This window comes from Ruditapes philippinarum, unplaced genomic scaffold (genome assembly GCF_026571515.1).
Source record: "Ruditapes philippinarum isolate M1 unplaced genomic scaffold, ASM2657151v2 ctg3597_1_1_1_1, whole genome shotgun sequence".
Taxonomy (NCBI): domain Eukaryota; kingdom Metazoa; phylum Mollusca; class Bivalvia; order Venerida; family Veneridae; genus Ruditapes; species Ruditapes philippinarum.
In genome coordinates this window covers 1-12,688 of record NW_026861271.1, presented here as the reverse complement: position 1 = coordinate 12,688, position 12,688 = coordinate 1, and the positions used below count along the sequence as shown (strand labels likewise).

Here is a 12,688-nt window from a genome sequence, read left to right as displayed (position 1 = left end):
ATTCTAATCTCAAAATGTATTATTGTAAGCCTGTTTACTTATAGCAAATATTGAAGAAAAAAGAAAATGAAAGACATTGCATTGTAAAGGAAATGCTTCAAGTTACACTGTGAGGTAGACATAAAAGAAACTATTGAACTGGTGATAATTAAATATATATCTTAAAGTGTTTGGACAAATTTTTACACCTTGATTTCCATGCGACTTCTAGGACAAAAGTATATTTGCATAGTATATACTTAAAAAAAAATAAAAATGAAAGAAAAAGGGCTAACATTATTGACATGTCATCAAACTTTCGAAATGATTTTTCAGTATGAAAGTAAAGGACTATGGGATGGCATAATTATATAATATATTATGCAATAAGAATTAAGTCATTGGATGCAAGGGCATTCATGACATTGATTTTTAAAAAAAAATATAACCATGCCAGGGGGTTTAAAAAATCATACATTTTATTATCTACAATGTAGCAATAAAGAATAACATAGAAATTGTTAATATTATGTTTAGAAATTGTTAATATTATGTTTACACAATATACAATGCTTTGGATTCTGTTATTTTTCCTTCCATAAAAGATTCATAGACTAATGATTATTTTTGAATATTTGGCTTAATTCTGTGTTTAACAACACATTCAAATTTCCACCATTCGTACAAGTGTTTTGTAACAAGCAGTATTCCAAATACCAGGTGCTGTCTTGTTTTTGCACTGAGTAGGGTAGGATTTTGATTCTTTTGTTAAAATCTCCATAAGGCTTTTCAAATAGTTCCATTTTCAATGGGACAAATTGAGGTGTAATCTACAAAATATGTTTCAAATGGATTAAAATTTAATGCATATTTCTTTAAATACATGACAGAACATGCATTCATACAATATTTCAACTTTTATTTATTCATTAACATTATTAATGCAAAAATTAAAACAAAATGTGCTTTCCTAAAATTGATGAAGTACTTAAATTAAATAGTGTCTTTTATAATATATAAATTTTCATTTCTTTATACTTTGATAGTGTCTTTTAAAGATACACATTTCACTTCCCCTAAATTGGTCTGATCCCTTAATTGGTATTAATTTCAATACCAGAAACATAAAATTGCAGCCCCTGATGTGATATAATTTTCTATTCCCTCCTGACTGAGTTGAGTACCAAATGAAACCAATGATTTTCCTAATAAGTTCCAAGCAAAATCGTTCATAATTCTTGTACACAGTCTATATAACTAAGAAGAAACTTGTACACAGACTATATAACTATTTATACACAATCTATATAACTTTTTGTACCACAGTCTAGAATAACTATTTGTACACAGTCTATAACTGTAAATCTGCATGTAATAAAATTTAAAAATTGTAAAAATTATACTGAAAATGACAAATACTCAAGTCAAAATGATGATTTAATATTGCCTCAGTTAAACTAAACCTGACCTGGCTTTTATGTTTCAAGTAATGCATTCAAACAACAGTAATGATTTTAGATGGAAAAATATTTATACAAAAATGTAAAAGCATTCTTGTTTACTATCTAGTGTGGGGATAGCCCAGGGGTCAAGCTTCAATGAATGGTCAATAGCATTTATAGTAAACTATTTGTCAACAACTGTCCAAATACAGTAATGGAATAAAGTAACATATAATCATTTCTTTTCAGGAGTTATTGAATTTTTAGTGAATCATTCGGAAATAATCAGTAATTTGAATAATTTTAATTATATAGAAGAAAAAGTGTTTTACAAATTCTTTGACACACCTAGACTAGTTTAACTGTAACTAATATCATTCCATATTAAACAGATTTAAAATAACTTTAATATGCAAAGAAAAATAGACTGCCCAATATCATAAATAAGAATGTTCTAAAAATCATTCTAATTTGAGTAGAATTTTTCATAATGATCCTATTTTTTTTTTGCATAAATTGATGTATATCTATTTTAAATATTTCAACATTTAAAATTTGAAAACTTTAAAGAAAAAAAAAAAGATTGTCACTTATTTGTGACAGTAAAAGTTCATTAAGATAATCAATGGTCATGAATAATGATGATGATGGTAGTAGTGGTAGTAGTTATAATAATAATAATAATAATAATAATAACAAGAATTTGTAACAGAGTTACCAACGTCCCCCGCCCCGGGAGTTTTATATGAAGCATAAAATTGTGCTATTTCAAAAGATTGAGGTATGGATCTCAGGACATTCAGTCCAAAATTATGATCAATGCTAGATCTGCAAATGTAACAATAAATTTGTTAAAAAAATAAAATGAAACACTGAATTTAAAAATCTATCATGTTAAGCTTTGACCTCTAAGTGTGAACTTGACCTTGGAGGTAGGGAAGCAGGTGTTGTGCATGACATAACGTCTTATTATTATGACTATTTGTGCCAAGTTATTTCAAAATCCCTTGAACTATGAAGAAGTTCTAGATTCAACACAAAATATACCCTGTAACAGACTATGTTAATTTTTGACCTCTAAGTGTGACCTTGACCTTGGGAGGTAGGGATGCAGGTTTTGCGCATGACACATCCTCTTATTATAGTGACTATTTGTGCGAAGTATTTTCACAATCCTTTGATCTATGAAAAAATTATAGACCTGACACAAAATATACCCTGTAACAGACTATGTAAGTATTTGACCTCCAAGTGTGACCTTGACCTTGGAGGTAGGTGACCGGTTGTTGCACATGACACATCATCTGATTATTGTTAACAATTATGGCAAGTATTTACAAAAGTCCTTCATAGATAAGAAAGTTATGTATATATATACATATACCCTCAAATAGACAATGTTGACCTTGAATGAACAAGTACGACCTTGACCCTGAAGGTACGGGTCTGGTTGTTGGGCATGACACATCGTCTTATTATAACAAACATTAGTGCCAAGTTATCTCAAATTCCTTTGATAAATGACAAAGTTATGGACCCGACACGAAATATACCCTGTAACAGACTATGTTAATATTTGACCTCCAAGTGTGACCTTGACTTTGAAGGTAGGCAACTGGTTTTTGCGCATGACACATCGTCTGATTATTATGAACAATTATGGCAAGTATTTACAAAAACCCTTCATAGATAAGAAAGTTATGGACCGGACACGAAATATACCCTTTAACAGACTATGTTAATATTTGACCTCCAAGTGTGACCTTGACCTTGAAGGTAGGTGACTGCTTTTTCCGCATGACACATCGTCTGATAATTGTGAACAATTATGGCAAGTATTAACAAAATCCCTTCATAGATAAGAAAGTTATGGACCGGACACGAAATATACCCTGTAACAGACTATGTTAATATTTGACCTCCAAGTGTGACCTTGACCTTGAAGGTAGGCAACTGTTTTTTGCGCATGACACATCGTCTGATTATTATGAACAATTATGGCAAGTATTTACAAAAACCCTTCATAGATAAGAAAGTTATGGACCCGACACGAAATATACCATGTTAATATTTGACCTCCAAGTGTGACCTTGACCTTGAAGGTAGGTGTCTGCTTTTTCCGCATGACACATCGTCTGATAATTGTGAACAATTATGGCAAGTATTTACAAAATCCCTTCATAGATAAGAAAGTTATGGACCGGACACGAAATATACCCTGTAACAGACTGTTAATATTTGACCTCCAAGTGTGACCTTGACCTTGAAGGTAGGTGACTGGTTTTTGCGCATGACACATCGTCTGATTATTGTGAACAATTATGGCAAGTATTTACAAAATCCCTTCATAGATAAGAAAGTTATGGACCGGACACGACATATACCCTCAAATAGGCAATTTTGACCTTGAATGAGCAAGTGTGACCTTGACCCTGGAGGTAGGGGTCTGGTTGTTGCGCATGACACATCGTCTTATTATAATAAACATTTGTGCCAAGTTATTTCAAATTCCTTTCATAAATGACAAAGTTATGGACCGGACACGAAAGTGTGACGGACGGACAGACGGACGGACGGAGCCTATTTCTATATCCCCCTTTTTTCTTCGAAAAGGCGGGGGACAATAATAATAATAATAAAATAAAAAGAAATTTAACAAACTGGGAGTGGCCAATGTGACTTGTGGATTATGACTGCAACATACTTAAACCAAACCTTAAGATTAACAAATCAAATCAAGTGGAAGGAATTTTTTTTCAGACTGCCCCACAAAAATCTGTTTCAGGCCTCGCTACCTACCGCCCCACACACACCATTTTTGTTTATTATTAACTGCAATTAGTAAACTTTTTTTGCCTTTTCATTATCTCAAATATGGGTCTAGCTACCTGCTAAACCCCCATACCAACAATTTCTATTATTAACTGCAAGCATAAAACTTTTTTTGCCTTTCCAATTTCTCAAATTCTACTATGTACAATATAATATAATAATAGCCATGTATATATGAAATTTTATCCCCAAAAATATACATAACACAAAGAAATCCTATCAATCAACATTTTTTCTTCTTTGGCTCAGGAAACATTTTCTTCTTTGGCTCAGGAAACAAGAAACTAATTTTTTCATGGAGCCCCTAGTACAGACAATACAAAAAGCTAATTTATTCATATTGGGTTTTTATTTTCTTTTGTGTCCTGTCTAAAAATTTAAATCTTACGTATAACTTTCTGACCTTTCACATTGCCTCAAAGTTTTAACAATAATTACATTCAAACACACATTTCAGAAAAAAAACTATTTCTAATCCTTGAAGCTTAATTCTTTCTTAAGTAAAATAATAATGAGTTTTGGAGCAGGTCCAAGACAGGATTTAATTTCTCCTTTAAAAGGACTTATGCATTGTAATTGACTAAAAGTTAAAGATATGTCGTGATCTTTATGTTTAAATGAATATTAAGAGAGAACTTGTTCTTTTCATGGGTGGAATTTTTGTTTCTGGATTTTCGTTCAGCTGTGATTTGACATTGTTGCACTTTTTACCATTTGGAATTTAAAACTATGTGGAATTTTTAAACAAAAACTTCTTGTTATGTGAATGCCAGGATTTGTTAAACCAATAAAAGGTAAAAGGAAAGGGAGTAGAAAGGAAAACTAAACTGATTAAATAAGTTCTTACAACTTAATTCATCACTTTCGAGTTCACTTCCTGGGACTTACCAGCACAGGGTCCATGAAGAAACAATTGGTTGTGACCAGAGTAAAGGGCATCGGCTCAAACCCATGATCTCTAGGTTTACACCAGCTAACCACTATGCAGGCTTTCTACTGCCTCTACCAAAAAAACTAGGGAAAAAGTAGGGCATTTTTTTACCAAAAAGTAGGGCAAAGTAGGGATTTCTAATGTTAAAAACTAGGGATCTAGGGATAAAGTAGGAATTTCTTACCGTTTTAGTTAAGAATTAGCAAAACATACAATCACCAAGACCACATCAGGCTGTGTGTATCAGTTCAGTCCATGCTTGAAAGACAGGCACCTCATAGGCAGAATATTGCTGAATGTTTTGCCAAGGCAGAGCTGCATCAGTACTAAGGGTGTAGTACTTAAGTACCAGTACCAGTACTTGCCAAGTTTTGCAGTACCATTTCCAGTACTAGTACTTGATTTTAGCTTGGTACTTTAGTACCAGTACTTTTTTGGGGGAAGTAATTAAGTACCAGTACTAATACTTTTATATATTCATCAAAGTTTGAATAAATACACAGTGTCATTCAAAATAATTGCAAACATTATTCAACAAAGAAATAAAATCATTTACTTTAAAGTTGACATTACATTTTTACAACTTAAATGAACAAACATACTTTTTACAAACAATAATCATCATATATTCATGTCATATGTTATTGTTTTGTAACCAGTCAACTGTAATACAATGCAATAATCTTACATTTTAAACCCACCAGTCTTTTTGTTGCCTTTTACACCTTCACACCTCTGTTCAATTTATACCAAAGTAAGTACTTTTTTATGGTGCTAACAATATCACTTGAAATATGATTATTTAAAATGGAAGCAAATTAATACGTGTTTATCTTGCTCTTTTTTACTAGTAAATACAAAGTAATAAGATTTCAATAAGGATATTTTACCAGTAAAGAGTTATTGACTCTGTTTATCTCAATTTAATTTTACTTTAAGTCTTTGGTGCTTTTTATGATGAATATTATGTTAACATTTGAAGGAATATTGCAGCGCAAATTATTTATAGATTTGATAACTTACTTTTTCACAAAAATAAAATAATACATGGAATTTACAGCTTTACTTTATGAGTAAAAATAATGACATTTTTATCAAAACCAAAAATAATGCCTAGTAATGCAGTAGCAGTACCACTTTTTTAAGACAGTAATGCAGTACCAGTACCCGAGTAGTAGCAAAATTTTGTAAGAGTAATTCAGTATCAGTACCAGTACTGGAGCAAAATTGCTCAAGATACTGCAGTACCAGTGCCAGTAATGCAGCTCTGACCATGAGTCTTTCAAGGATGGACATCACAAGGAGACACTAACACACCTTAACTACTCATCAATTGCAACTGAAAATACAACTGAAATACCATTTTTAAATATCTTCTATTTTTCATTTCATTTCAAAATGAAAAAGTAGGGATAATAGGGCTATTTTAGAAAAAAGTAGGGCAAAGTAGGGATCAAAAGAAAAAAGTAGGGAAAAGTAGGAAAAGTAGGAAAAGTAGGGACCAGTAGAAAGCCTGCACTATGCTACCGCTTCCCTTACTCAATTCTTGTTTAAGCTTCTCAGGAAGAATATTAAAGTATAGTTGGTAATCTCGAGAATAATAAGTATAAAATTCTCAAAATAAATAACCTGTTTGAATAATCATAATATATTTACCAATAATATATAAATACCCAAAGAATAAGTTCTAAAATCTTTCTTTAATTTAACCTTACGTCTGCTGTCAGGGTCAAGCCGTTGTTTCCGTGAGCAAGAAACTTTACACTCATTGCTTTAAGTACTGGTTAGTTCCAGGAACAGATTCGAGAGTGTTTCAATAAACTTATAGTTTTCAACACAATCAAACTAAAATAAATTTGTATAAACTATAAACAGCAGATTCTAACCCTGTGGACCATGCAGACCAAGATTGGCCAGCACGTCAGCATGCACAATGTTGGCTATTCAGTTAGTAAATATTTCGAAGGATTCCCTTAAATTTACAAATGGTTTTTTCCATATTGAAAAATTGGCAAGTCCATTTAATAAATTTTAAAGTGGTTAGGATTAAAATTCTTGAGAAAGGGTTAAAATTCTTGAGAGAATAGACTAAACTTGAAAAGCTATCCTCAGTTTTCATTAATTCATTTGTTTGTTCAAATTTCCGGATATACATGTATAAATGATCTGATGATGAACTTGTAAATTTTTTTAACAATCTTGACAATGAATGAATAGCGTATTATATCTTTTTTGAGAGAAAAAGTATCAAATGTATGGCTTTTCAACCAAATATATGCAAATTTGGTATAATATTACTCAAAACGTATGATGAGAAAATGAGAAAATAAATCTAAGATTTCTTTTCACTTTTGACAATTGATGAGTGCATTTGATATTCAAGTAAGATTAATTTCATGATTATGAATTATATTCTCCTTAAAAAAATAACATATAGATCATTCCAAAAACTTTGCAAAAACTTCAATTCAACAAAAAATCCATTTAAAATGTCACACATAAATGGATTAATATGCGAGTTTCTGTATTTTTGCATTTAATTACATCAAAACATCAATATATCATTTAAAATATCATATGGTAATTCACTTTAATTTAAACTTATTTCGTAAATTTGATTTTTTTTTCCCTTTTCAATTCTGTTGCTAAGGCTGACTTCATTTGGAAATCACCAAAATTTTAACGCATCATTACTCACCAAAACATCAAACAAAATGTAATATCTAATACACCATCATAATTTAAATTGCATAAATGGGGAAAATCCTCATATAAAATTATGCAAGCATTCTATATGAGCTGTCTTTCAAACAGATAAAAAAAAGTTTAAAAAAAAGTAAAAAAAAAGAGTAAAAAACCCCCCAAAAAACCAGCAAGATCTGAGCTGACTTCATATGAAACATTTTGGTTAATCTTTTATCATCTTATCTCAAGATTCATGTCAAATATATTGTATCTTGTTCTTTACAGATCAATGAGTTACATCAGTAAAGCATTAAAACTGTCAAAACTATTCCCTCTGTTAAAAAAAATTGCAAAACTATTCGCTGAACTATTAATGAAATATGAAAAGTAGAGGAAATAAAAACTGAAGTCATCAGTTTTATGTAAAAAATGAAAAATAAAGGTCTCATATTGTAACATTATTATTATCTTTATTATAGCTCCCAAATCTAATTTATCTCAATTTATTCTCTTTTCATTGCAGATAAAAAACACACACTTGTATGACTGAGGTTGTGCTTACATTGACAGTGACCCATAGCAGCTGGAAAAGATAAAAAGTGAATAAAAATTATGGATTTTTTTTGGTATGACAAAACTATTGTAAAGGCGCAGATATTCAGAAAATAAAAGAAACAGACATTACATTACAGGGCAGAACAACATAATGGAGAAAGTGAACTTTATTCTCTGTTAGAACTGTATATTATGTTTCATTCAATGACCCTGTAATATAATTATAAAGCTGTTTTATTTTTATTTTGTTTTGTTTATACATGTGAACTATTCTGTTTAAGACATCAAATTCGAATGGCATAAAAATCCACTGAAAGAAACAGGAACTAACTTTGATTATGACTTTGGAGTTCTAACATTTTGCAGAACAAAACCTGCATACCAGCAAAGCAATTAGCTTGACTGGGTAAACAAAAAAATATTTAAAAAAAAACAAAACAAAAAAAAAAACGAGTTTTAGAACAAAGTTTGAAAAAGATCAAAAAGTCAACATTACGTAAAAAAAGTCAAGAAATTGAATAAGTGGGTAATATCAATCATTGTAATGAATTACATTAAAACACAATGAACATAAAAGAGATCAAACAATGAATATAAACTTGTAGATAAATAAGTACAGCTGTAGTAGGATCATTTACTGTGTGACATTATCCACTAATATCCGTGACCTGGCTGCGGATAATTGATTCAGAAATCAGCCGAGCAGAACATTTAATTTAGATATTAACTTATCGGGGAATGATAACAGGCTTCAGATTTCTATCGTTAAAAATATTACTGTGACTGTTACATGGAATAAAATATGTAATTCTTTTGAAATTTTTAATAGTTAAATGTTACAAAAAACATTTTGGATTTTTTGCACAAAAATCACATAAAATTGGTTTTATGAAAAACTGAAGGCTTTGTTGATTTCTTTTTGAGTGAGTCAGACGGTATAATAAGATAAAACTTAAATTGAAACAAGTTTTATAGAGATATTTTAAAGTTTCGAGTGACAAGAAACAAAGTTATGTTAGTAGTAGCATTGATAAGCCGGTCTTATTCAATGAAATAAAAATGTGACCTTTGAAATCGGCGGAAAAAATGGAAACTATATTGAAAAGGAACACATTAATGGATTAAGATAACTTTCAAAAGTAAAATTTTGAAAAACACAGCAGTCTGAAGTGACTTGTAGCATTTGACTGTGATAAACAGGTTGTGTTCATACGAGATTTGAAGTGCGCTTAAGACAACTGTACAAATGTATGATGTCAAAAGTTAATTTAGAATATGAAACAACAAATCAAAAGTTAAACATAACAATATCATTACGTTAAATTAAGCTATTAAAGGAATGACTGGATACTAAGACTTTAGGACGAATAAAGACTCAAGTTTAGAATAACGGGAGATTTATCATAAATTTGTCAGATTTTGATCATTTGATCTATTCACATATGAAAGTAAGATTTCAAAAGGATATATTTGCTAATATAGTGGAAATCTTACGTTTCAATCGCTTTTAAATTAGCAATGTATGCTGCACATGTAACGAATGAACAGACTATTATGAAAGTTACATCTGATATAGATCCTCAGTTGAAAGAATTCATCATACGACAAATAATTTAAAATATCGAAATTGAAAGCCAAACTGAAGACTTACGTTATAAGGATATTAGAAATTTCGGAAAATCAGCAAAAATTATTGCATTAAAAAACCAATTATCTGTATGACAAGCAAAGATATCATTATCAAAACGGAGAATTATGGAAATATTGTGTTCATTACGAGACGCATTTACTTATTTCAATCCATATTTTACACAATAAAGATCAATTCAGACTCTCCATTGCGATTTTCAGCAACCAATTAGCCTAGATGGAAATTTTATATTACTATGGACTTCGTTGACCCATGAGGAATCGTGGACAATAGATATCTAGAGTATTTACGTGAAATTTATCAAATACTCTATTGACCAGAGTTACCTTTGCTGGCGGAGGAGGAGACTATAGCTCACGGCACACTGATTGAATGATGTTCGCTCAACATTTTTTTTCTTCGGGAATTAATAACAAGTGTAATTGATTGCGGGGGTAAAAAAGTATAGCTTTGTCACAAACTTGAATGAAAGGTGACATGAAATTTTTATTACATGTACGCAATAGGTAAAACAGATATCGGTAAATTGAGAGTAATGAATAAACCTTTTATACTTGAATATACAATATATTGTTAAAGCCGTCATTCTAAAGTGATAGTAATTATATAGCTGAAGAGATCGAGTGGATTAAAAAAACAAATATTGGAAATAATTTTTGACGGTCGCTTCCAATTTATATTCACGACTTTTGTAAAGGAAGGTATATTTCAATAATCAAATACTGTGCTTGAAAGTAACATAATAAGGACGGATAAGTAAATTCTAATTTAAATACATTTCATTTCAACACAAAGTTTGTTTGTAAATGAACACTAAAAAGTGGTAATTATAAGCAGACACGCAAAGGAGTATTACAGTTAAATGAGATGCCATAAAAAAAAAAAAAAAAAAAAAAAAAAAAAAAATGTAAAAAAAAAAAAAAATCATTCGATAAAATCCAGTTTAGTATACATATAAAATCATCGAAGGTTGAAAAAGGCAGTTAGTTTTCTAACCAAGAGTTTATTTACGATTATGAAAAAATAAGATGGAAAAAGTAACACAAACAGGAAATCAGGGGTAATAACAATGTTAATGAATACAAATACCGGAGATGTGTATCTGGGAATTTAACACCCTGAACTAGCTAAAGTAGGTTAATTTCGACTCAATCAACTACAGCTATTTTGTGACAAACGTTTGTAAATAAGTTCACTGAAAATGTCAATTTAAAAAGCTGCAATTTTATCAGCAAGGAATATAAAACTATGAAGGATTGGATTTTAAAACAATGATAAACACTTGTTTAACACTAACACTATATTAAAACTGGATTTAATTGGAATTTAATAGTAATTTTGCTTGCAATTTTAAAGGAAACAATCACAATGTTTGGAAAATAATAATGTACGGACACTACATGGCATATGGGTGGTCAATTCCAACTCTGGTTTTCGGGGACAACAGGGTTGGCAGTCAACACCAACCTCAAATGCTTTTGGGCATGACCAAAAAAGGGACAAACTGGGCATTTGGTCAGGCAAAATCCAATTTCCTAGGACCCCAATGGTATGATGCATCATGCGGTATTGATGGTATTTCATCTCATGCGTCACCATGGAATTTTTGCGCCCAGAAATTCCCTTCTCGGAAGAAACTGACCCAGTCAAAAGCGAACGTGCAAAAGGAGTTAAGGCCATGGGCATTTTCAAGATATAAGTCTTCCCAGTTGGACATGACGACAAGTGTACTATCAACTATGTTATGAAAAACCACTTGAAACCTAAGCCAAAGCCTAAATTTGGGAAGACAGCAGTCTTTCTCTGTTGCAGACAGTCTCGAAACGTAAAAGAGGCACCAAGTTCAGTTCTGATCCTGACAAGATGAGAAGTCGAACAATAAGTTCATCATTCTTTGCCTACAGGACGTCCTAAGTTTAGCAGATCATTGTCAATTGCAGATGCATATCACTGAGCCTGTTAACATGGACATTGCAATTCCTTTCCTCCGTAGACAGCAGTCTTTGGATGTTGAAAAAATGCGCAGGAAATCACTCCCTAAAAAACCATTGCTTCCTCTGAACATGTTCAAAACATAGACGATCATCTAAAGTCAAAGAGAATATGGATAAATCTGAAACTTCCAGCATTGCAAATTATCTACAAGGTCAAGAAGCAACACTGGTGAAAAGTCATGTTTCTTTAGGTCATCCACAGGATACAAAAAATAAAACCAAAGTCAAAAAAATTTTACTAAAAACAGCCCAAGTAAAACAGACAAAAGAGAGGACAAATTAATTCTTAGCCTTTGAATCCTAGGTCCCCGATGATGTGTATTTTTGGGCAATAATTCAGTAAGATAAAAAAAATTCAAGGAAAATGAAAAAAGCAAAATTCAGGCAAACAGTTGAAATTTTACCCAAAACAGCGCCCCAAAAATTTGGATGTTTCTTTGCTAAATCCCCCCTTTGTTACCAACGGGGCAAACCTTAAGAATGAAATGACACTGAATCTAAATCAAATGATTCGAGCAGTTAACCCAAGCCGCGGATTAAGGGAAGTAGAAATATCTAGAAAATCAAAAAACACCGCAAGAACATGCCCCTTTTTCCGGGGGCCCAATATACAGTTCAA

At 31.3% G+C, this 12,688-nt stretch overlaps 1 long non-coding RNA gene across 1 annotated transcript; it reads left to right on the top strand.

Moving 5' to 3' along the window:
• Positions 1-4,752: 4,752 nt before the first annotated feature.
• On the top strand, positions 4,753-8,846 carry LOC132715129 (uncharacterized). The gene is made up of 2 exons (XR_009623644.1): positions 4,753-5,047; positions 8,393-8,846. It is a non-coding gene; the product is annotated as an uncharacterized LOC132715129 (long non-coding RNA).
• Positions 8,847-12,688: the final 3,842 nt, after the last annotated feature.